Consider the following 9835-nt stretch of genomic DNA (forward strand, 5'->3'; position numbering starts at 1 on the left):
ATTTACCGTTTCGTCAGTGTGTTTTTTTTTTTTTGCAAAATGATGGGTAGCGGCGTGAGAGAGGTCGACTTTGATCACCGTTTAGAACTCCCGTTTACGGCTATAATCGCAGGGGCGAGTTCTTCGGGGAAAACCTATTTCACTAAAGAAATGCTTTTAAATCAGAGTCACTGTTTCATAGGGGGCCCCGTTAAAAAAATTGTGTGGTGTTTCGCTTCCCATCAGCCGCTTTATGATGAACTACGCGATCGGATCAGCGAAATTGAATTTATACAAGGGCTTCCCAAAAGCTGGGAGGACGAGGAGCGCTTCCCCTCAGGCTCCTTGATAATCATCGATGATTTGATGGACAGCGCGTCCGAAAACAAACTCGTGGCAGAAGCTTTCACGAGGTTCAGACATCACCGTCAAATCTCGGTCATCTACCTGGTGCAGAACGTATTTCACCAGGGCAAGTACAGCAGGACTATAGCCCTAAATACGACTTATTATTGTCTGTTTAAGAATGTGCGAGACAGAATGCAAATCAAAGTTTTAGCTCAGCAAATGTTTCCTTGGCAGAAAAAGTTTTTTCTAGATGCCTACCATGAGGCCACAGGGCCCGCGCACGGCTATTTATTGGTCGATTTGAGAGCCACGTGCCCAGAAGAGTTCCGACTCAGGACCGGATTATTACCGGGGTCGTTACCCATCGTCTTTCTACCGGCGAGCCATTGATTTATCACTACTAAGCTATGTCCGAACATCTCAGGAAACACCTGCCGACCCTTAAAGTTTTACAGAGGACGAGGGGGGTGAAACGTAAAAAGATTCTTACGGCTGACCCATCTAACGACATAATTTTGGCTCTCTCCGAAATCTGTCTCAATCTCATAAGAGGTCGCATACCTTTAACCGTAGCTCAATTTACCAAACTCAAGAAACAGAAAAGATTGATTAAACTTTTCGCATGTAAGAAAAACAGCGTCGCTAGGAAACGCGTGGCAATTCTTCAAAAAGGAGGATTCTTATTACCGCTCTTATCAGTGGCTCTGCCATTCGTTACAAGCCTGTTTGCCGGTAAGACGGCTAACTAGCCTTTTCCAGCAACATGAGCCAAGTCAAGAAAATGTTTATGCTCAGCCCCCAGCAACTGCGTACGCTGACCCAGAGGGCGACCCCGCATACCATCGGGGAATCGGCCCTGGGTGAACTCGAACACCAGATGCAGGGTTTAATAAATCAGCCGGCTATGCATCTGGATGAAAAAGTGAAGAGATACAACCAATTGCTACAGAGGTATCTGAATCTAGCCCGAAAAGAGGAAAATCAGGGGCGAGAAATTGTCCTTACAGAGCGGAAAGAAAAAACGGACGAGGAGGAGGAGGAGGGGAGACAGCCTGACGGCGGCGGCGCGACTGGGGACAAATCTGTACAGGAAGTTATCCAGCAAGTGGCGCCTAGGGCTAGAAAGAACGTGGGGTACATCTTGCATAAACTGCTCGATTCCGACGGGGCTGTACGTTGGACCCAGTCGGGTGAACTCATCATCAGAGATAGACCCATTAAAGGTTCCCATATTTTAGATTTGATGAAAACTTTATCGCAGCCTAAACCCCACGCCGGCGGATATCCTAAAGGCTGGGAACCCTTTTTAAACGTGATATCAGAATTAAACATCCCCCTCACGAGCGTGGGTAACATCCAAGCCAGGAAAGCCCTAAGTCATCTTAAAGATTACGGCGGAAGGGATCCCCCGCCTCCCTCCTCCCCTCCTGTGAAACAGAACCTCGGGAGACGTAGAAAACGTATTGTTGACGACTCACCACCACCGCTTGAGGGAACCCCTCACACACCGCGCGATTCCTCCCCAGAATATCGTTTATGGCCTTTAAAGGGTACTCCTTATGCTCCGTGGATAGATTACAACGATTAAGTGTTTTATATACGTGTGTGAAAAAGAATTAAAACGCGTCGGTTAATAAAATGTAAAATTTATTGAATAAAGGGTGTCACGTTTTTATTTTTTCCCCAACATGAATCTAACAAGCATAACAATCTTTAAATAGTTTTAACGAACATACATTTTGCGGCTTTGAAAGTTTATCGGCATTAACACGGCTAATACACTTGTGATATTTCTTGATAAACTCGGATACTAGAGCGTCGTTTTTCCTCAAGTCGTCAGAGTACAACATCATAGTCTCTTGAAATGAAAGTCCCATGAAGCGCCGGTAGAGGAAAAAGGCGACGTGGGCCCCGCACGTGGAAGAAAAGTCATGTTGAACTTGACGCGTATTATACCTTATTTCGGTAGCGTGCCTCCCCAAGAAGCTCATAAAACTCTTTGGGTAGTAAGGGGAATCGGGGGGATAACCGTAAGAATCAAAGAAGGAGGCTTTGCCCTCTTGGGGCTCCAAAATTATCCCGATCCAGTGTTCACCCTCTCTATTCTGGTCATGCGTGTTTGCGACCAGAAAAGCGGGCCTGGTCTCTATGCGGGTGGGTAATAAATCGCTAGGCCACACGCCTCCAAAAGCATCCCCCAGCAGGGGCCGTAAAACGCATTCCAGCTGGTGAGTGTTCATGATGATGATGATGATTAAAAGTCCACCAGAACCTGTCTCTTGGCGTTTATTTCAATCACGCTGTCGAAGCAGGCGTAGACGATGAGACTCATGGTTCGAGGTAGTGGGGCTCTGAACCTTAAATCCAGACGGCACGTGCCGCTGATGGCGGGTGACAGGGCACCGCCGTCCAGCTCGTCGTCTCGGGAGAGATTGAGAGCAAATAGCGAGTATCCGTTTTCAAAATCCTCGCGGTTGATGCATAAGGGCGAATCCTTTAAATGCCTGTTTGTAGCCAGGAAAAGGTTGTAAAACTCTCTGACCGACTGCCTCGCTCTAAAATCGGGCTGGAACGGTTTGCTGGGTATGTGTCGCCCGTTGACTGAGAGGCTCAGAAATTCCAGGTCACAATGCTGAAACCTGAACGGGTTTCTGTTTCGCGTGCCCACGAACGCGGCGTGGTCCACGATCCCCAAAACGATGTAGCGCGGTAAGTTGCCCAGGAAGAGGTTGTCCTGCGGGCAAACCCGCGATTGTGCGGGCAGCGTATAATTTTTAACGACTACCCTGCTTATAGGGTACAGGGCGTTTGCTTTCATGAGAGCGGCCGAGTGACCCAGTGACACCGCCGGGGAGACCTCCACTTTTTTCACAAACAGGCTGGCCCTCAGTATTTTCAGCTCGTAATCGGTGTCATTTCTACACATGAGACTAAAGTCGCTTTTAGCCTTTACAAACTTTAAGCGTATATCCACGTTGTTTAACAGCATTCGTTCGCTGAAAAAAATATCGGCGTGTATAGGACCCATCAGAGAAAACTCCTGAGAGTTTCTACAGAAGGCGGCTCGCTTCTGTAACCCCACGTTGGGGCCCTGCGCTGAGACGTCCACGCTATCCAAGTCGCCCCCGACGTCTTTGTACCAGAGCCCTGCCGAAAACTGACTCTCTAGCGTATCCGTAGAAAAATTGAGCAGGGTCTCTATGACTGACCTATAGGGGTGCGTGGCCGACGAAGAACTGATCAGGACGTCGTTCAGACTCACATCCAGCTGGGAGAATATGCTGTTTAGCGGGTACTGTATAATACCGCAGGGGTCGGCGTCAAGCAGGGGGGCTCCATCGGCCCTAACGATCTTGAGCCTTAGATATAGCAGTGTAGAGTTGAGGTCCACATAGAAATTGCCCGACCCCGGTATTAGGAAATCCAAAACATCCTGATCGGTAATGGAATTTAATGGGTTGATTTCTACATAATTGGTCTGATCTATGGATAATTGCGTCATAGGGGCCGCAAACAGGTCCAATTCAGATTTGGTACATTCAGCCGAGAGCCGGTGAGCTAGAGCCATTCTTGTTTACGCTGCGTTTTCTCTCTCTTAAAATATGTCCCCGGGGGGTTTCCTGTTTCTCTTGGCGGATGGAGACTTGGGAATCCTGACGCCTCTGCCAGATTTATTTTTCTTTTTTTTTTTATGACCTTGCAGCAGGGCTAGAGGTGCTTGGGCTCTCGTTCTACTCCCCCTCCTCCTCCTCCGAGAGAGGAATAGCAGACCCGACCCTTCCTGCTTGGGGTCACCTGTGTTTGTAAAACGGCCGCTGACTACAGAGCTGACTAGATCCGATCCTATTCCTTTGACCGCCGATTTCAAATGAGGTTTCGCTATATCGACCCCACGCTTAAGAAAGGGTAAAACGAATCTAAAAGCCCTACTGAGCATGGACCCCAACCCACGCCCGTACATCACGGGGCTCCCCGCAAAACCGGGGAGCCCATGTCCCGCCTGACTGGTGTAATACGTAATAAATCTCTGTGGATTGTGGTAAGCCATTGTTTTCTTTTTTTTTTTTTAAACGGGGCGAAAGTGTAGCTTGACGATCGTTTTTCCGTAGGAGAAATTAATCAGAGTATTCTGATCGTTCTTTATCTCAATATGCAAATTCTGTAGGCTCTGCTTGTTCACCGGTACGTACTGCAGCTTGTGGAACGGCAAAGTGACTACGTCGCCGAACGCACCGTCTATTTTAACGGTTCTGAGGAGCGGGACTACAAATTCCCCCACGTGCTGCGGTTCCACGATGTTACAGTAGACGTACATATTGTAGAATCCCGCGTGAATGTCGCCCGGGTAGGGTGAGGTCGACCCGCTACCTCCTCCTAGGTTATACCACTGACCCGGCTCAAAGCCCAGCATGTAGGCCAGAGTAGGTTTAAATTGGATCTTGTATTTATGGTTTCCCGTCATATTAACCCTTCGTGTAATCTCGCTGTATGAGAAGGAAACTTCGGTACCTAATTTTTTTAACGTAGCGTTGATTTCTGTCACAATCTGTTTCAGAGATTCATAATAGCCCACTTTAATTTTCCGAGGAAAAAGGTAAGGTAGGTCCACTAAAGGATCGGCCGCTCTCTTTGCCTCCGCCTCCGTATCCCGCAATTCAAAAGTATTATCCGGGTGTGTAACATTTCGCCACGTGTAACAATACATGATTTCAGCCAGAGCTACTTCGTAAGGCCCCCGTAGCTCTATAGGTCGCGAGAGCATCACGGTGTAATCCGAACTCTGGTTATCGGGGAAGATGGAGAGACAAGAGTTTGACGGTAGCGTGAGGTAAAAAGAGGGGCGGGCGTCCATTTTCTTTTTTTTTCTTTTTTTTCTCTTTTTTAAAAAATTAAACCTGTATCAAGTCCGACCGCGGTATCCACGAATCGAACCTCGAGGGCCAACCCTGCCAATGTACTAAAATCCACTTTTTCCCCTTTCTGTCGGTCTTTGAGCCTATAACCTTCTCGACCTTGAACGCGCGACTCGGAGATATTTTGACTTTCTGCAGCTCCGCTTCATAGAATGTTCCCTCGAGTATTTCACCGCTCACGTCCCTCAATTTATATACCGGTGGGGATCTGGGTACACGTTCGCATATGACAAAGTACTCGTCCGTAAATGTCTGCTCGTACTTTTTGTCAAATATCTGACTGTGCTTGGAGACTCTCACAGTGTCCCCTATGTTAAACTTAAAACGTGGCCGTGTGCTTTTTTTCTTCAGGGGACCGTATAGATTATCAAATACTAGATGAGCATTATCGGGCCTGACCTCGGCAGGTTTCATTTTAATAGCGCTGTGAAATGACTGGTTGTACCCCTTTATTAGATCGTCCAACACGTCCACATATCGCCGGGTGTTTTTAGCCGTAAAGTACCTGTACATCCTCTCTTTTAACGTTCGATTAAATCTCTCTACGATGGAAGCTTTAAGTTCACTAGCCGTAGTGAAATGGGTGATTTTATGAGTTTTTAAAAGTTTCTGAAAAGTCCCATTTAAAAACTCCTTACCGGCATCCGTCTGTAGCTTGAGGGGGACGCCCCCCTCGGTTAAAATAGAATCAAAGGCCTGGGTTACAGCCGCCCCAGTCTTGTTTCTTAACGCGCGAGCATAGGCTTTTTTAGAAAAAACATCAATCACCGTAAGGAGGTATTTTAACCCGTCGTTGTACGTGGCCACCCCTTGCATGTCGCATAAATCGGCCTGCCACTGATACATGGCTCTCGGAACAAACACTCTGTTCCTGGGGAAATTCTTTTTAACCGGTTTATGTAAAGTATAACTGTCTTGCATAGACAGCCAGTCTCTGATGTCATCAGCAGCCACTTTTTTCCCCGTATCTTGCTGCACGGCTCTCTGCAGTCTGGAGACACCTCCGTATGACCCCGGTTGGCTGGGGTCATAGTACGAACTGCTCAAGACGCGAGCTGTAGTCTTGGCAACAGACATGCTTTTCACACACTGAGTGGGGGGAGAGCGGGGGTGCGGCGTTTTATAGCTGACTGTGGATGGGGGGTTGTTAGGAGACTGAGTGAACATCAGTGAAATTTTTGTGTGTTTTTTCTACATTTAACCCATATTGTGTAGTTTGTTTTTTTTAATTATTATTATTTTACAAAAGAGTTTAGCTGGGGTGGGGATCGAACCCACGCGGACATACGTCCATTGGATCTTAAGTCCAACGCCTTAACCACTCGGCCACCCTGCTCAGCATTTTTTACCTGTTATTTACAAAGACTATTACAACGGTATTCAAGTTTTATTTTTTTTTATTTTTGCAATTAGTGAAAGATATATATATATATATATTTTAAAAAAGCTGGTATACAATTTGTGAAGGTTACATTTTCAAAATGCAGGTATACATTTAGTTACAGCCGTGACAGTTGTTGAGGTAAGAGACTGAGTGAACATCAGTGAAATTTTTGTGTGTTTTTTCTACATTTAACCCATATTGTGTAGTTTGTTTTTTAATTATTATTATTTTACAAAAGAGTTTAGCTGGGGTGGGGATCGAACCCACGCGGACATACGTCCATTGGATCTTAAGTCCAACGCCTTAACCACTCGGCCACCCTGCTCAGCATTTTTACCCATTATTTACAAAGACTATTACAATGGTATTCAAGTTTAAATTTTTTTTTATTTTTGCAATTAGTGAAAGATATATATATATATTTTAAAAAAAGCTGGTATACAATTTGTGAAGGTTACATTTTCAAAATGCAGGTATACATTTAGTTACAGCCGTGACAGTTGTTGAGGTAGATTAGCGATGTCACATGCAGTAAAGTGGATATAGTGGCTTTTTCAACGATACATGTATGTAGAGTAGAAAGCATCTGATTAACATCGATAGGCTGCTTATCATGAAATTTAGAGGTGACTACATCTACTATTAAAGCGTAAAATACAAAAATGTGATTACAGTCAAATTCATTGTCAGGAATACAAGATAGACAAGCGCGTATGAGACTTTCGGGGGAATGTCTTTCTCCCTCTGACATCAGTTGAGTAAGTAAATCCATCCCCCGCTGATAATTTTCTCCGACTTGAGAAATCTCAAATAACACTCTATGAAAGCAGCAACAAGCATAATCATCCCGACAATCGCTTTTATCAATAGCACGCAACAATAGTGGACTAACTTTTTCTAAAAAAACATTTAACATAAACCGCCGTAAGGGTCTGCTGATACCGTTCCCCATCACAAGATGCTTTTTGTTTTAGTCTCGGGCCTCCCAACGAGTCAGAAATTCTTCTTCCAGGATCTGCTTAAACGCTGGGTTCTGCTCAAACAGATCTTGTTCCAGTCGAGTGATTTCCACCATGCCGTTGCGGGCCTCACGCAGATCGTACAGGATAGCTTCCACTGCCCCCTCCAACCTGCCGGCGGCCGCTCGGATGCCCAGGGTCGATAGAACGTGGGTCAAGGCGGGTGTCAGCCGATCGGTCCAGAGGTCACGCAACACAGAGTCAAAGTGTATGTAAAAGTAATTTCTACCTGGGGGAAACAAACAAGGGTGTTGTCTCTGACTGGGGTGATCCACTTCACAACCGTAGCAGTTTCTCTCTTGATGCTTCCTGATGACTGAGGTTAAAAGGCCCACTATCATAGCCTTAATACAAGTCAGCATCCCACGGCAGAGAGCCGGTCTGGAGAGAAGCGTGCAGATCTCAGGCGTCGGAGGGTCCTCTCCAGGATCAGAGGCCGGTGATGATGGGGGGGTTGGAAGGAGCTCCCCGGGATCAGAGGTCAGGGTTGCTGCTGGAGCCTCATTGTCCCCGCTTTCACCGTCGCTATAATTTGCTGCTGCTCCTGCTGCTGCCATGATGTTTGTGAAAAGGGGTTGTAACAGAGTCCACTTTATATAGCGACGGCGGGTGAGGGGGTGAGGGGGGTCCTTACGGCGTAGGGTTTGTCATCTCTTGCATCTGCTTACGCCCCCGACTCTCCTTAAACATCGCTTGGTAGTAACCAGACTTTTCTTGAATCATCTGCATCCAAATCACAAACGGTATTCTCAGGCCAAAACAGTCGCATTTAGGCCACTGCCATATATTCACCATTCTCTTGTCCAGCTCCCCGGTCGCGTCCCACTTCATAATGCTGGTACGCTGTTTACGAGCATCTCTATAGTGCATCTCCATTCTTCCAGTCTCGACCTCAAGGTCGGGGTCGGTGCTCTCCTCCATCATCGGGGTAACGACAGTCTTCAAGTTTCCCCATTCCGTTTCGGAAAAAGTCACCAGATACGGGTCGTCTTTCGGGGGGTCTGGGCCGTCTCCGGTGACCTGAAAGACGCGCAGTTCCTCCGCAACGTTGTCAAAGAGGCAGACCAGTTTATTCCCGTTGGGCAGCTCCCAGATAGCCCTCGGGTCTTCCGACGGTCGCATCATAGGTACCCGTCTACGTGCCGTATGAATCTTCCTGGGAGCCCCCGGAGGCTGCATAATGGCCTCCTGCTCCTGTTGAGTCTTAGAAGGTGAGGTTGAATCTTTCATTTCGGAAGTCCCAGACATGTCTGTATTTTTTGAAAAGATAGAGTTGGCCCTGCAGCGCGAAGCTCCCTATATTCTACACGGCCTGCTCGTGGGGGCGTGGTACGGATGAAGATGATGCCTCTAGGAGGAGGAAAAGGCCCCCCGCTCGACGTAATACAATTTAATTGTCTCTGTCACCCCATATCTGCACGGTCATGTATGACAAACAAAACTATAAACAGAATTTACTGGCGGGGAAATTGTCAGACTTGATGTATGACCAGGTGGTACGGCCTTGACGATGCTACTCGTGCCTGTGTAAGAAAATTATCTGTAATTTGGGACGTATGTGAAAACAAAACTTTAAACAGAATTTACTGGAGGGGAAAAGTGTCAGACTCGATGTATGCCCCGCGTGGCCGGGTAGGGGGGCGCCTCGATGGCCAGGTGGCACGGCCCTGCAGAATTTACTGGCGGACAAATTGACAGACTCGATGTATGTCTCGACTTATGACCTTTACAAATTGGCGCCATACGCCGATGTGATACAAACGCTTGCGTGAGGAAAAAACACACGGTCAAAACTAGCGCCGAGCGTTTTTATTGGACGATAGACCCTGCACCTCCTCCTCTCATTCTTTGCTCCAACTTTACCATTTTATCCCACAGTCTCTCACAGTTTCTCTCAGACTCGCGCAGCAGCACGCCTCTCAGCTCTCCCGCATCGCTCTCTCCGAGGATTATCCAAAGCCGTGCGGACCTTTCCGCGCTACCGCACCAGTATGTGAATAAGTCCTTTGCTGATTCTCCGAAGCCCGGGGACCTTACCACGCTACCGCACACCGTACGCTCGCGCTCCATCAGGTAACCCAGCCACGCTCACTCCCGCCCGCGCACCACAAAATAATAATAATAATAACTTATTCAAATAACACACGCTCATAAGCACTCTCATCAATATCATTTTTAAAATAATACACACT

At 47.1% G+C, this 9835-nt stretch overlaps 2 non-coding genes across 2 annotated transcripts; both read right to left on the reverse strand.

The window, feature by feature from the left end:
- Nucleotides 1-6493: 6493 nt before the first annotated feature.
- trnal-uaa (transfer RNA leucine (anticodon UAA)) lies at nt 6494-6576 on the reverse strand. The gene has a single exon. It is a non-coding gene; the product is annotated as a tRNA-Leu (tRNA).
- Nucleotides 6577-6866: 290 nt separating this feature from the next.
- Nucleotides 6867-6949, reverse strand: trnal-uaa (transfer RNA leucine (anticodon UAA)). Its single transcript has one exon. It is a non-coding gene; the product is annotated as a tRNA-Leu (tRNA).
- Between the last annotated feature and the right edge of the window lie 2886 nt (nt 6950-9835).

The sequence above is a fragment of the Brienomyrus brachyistius genome, unplaced genomic scaffold, assembly GCF_023856365.1.
Source record: "Brienomyrus brachyistius isolate T26 unplaced genomic scaffold, BBRACH_0.4 scaffold78, whole genome shotgun sequence".
Classification (NCBI taxonomy): Eukaryota; Metazoa; Chordata; class Actinopteri; order Osteoglossiformes; family Mormyridae; genus Brienomyrus; species Brienomyrus brachyistius.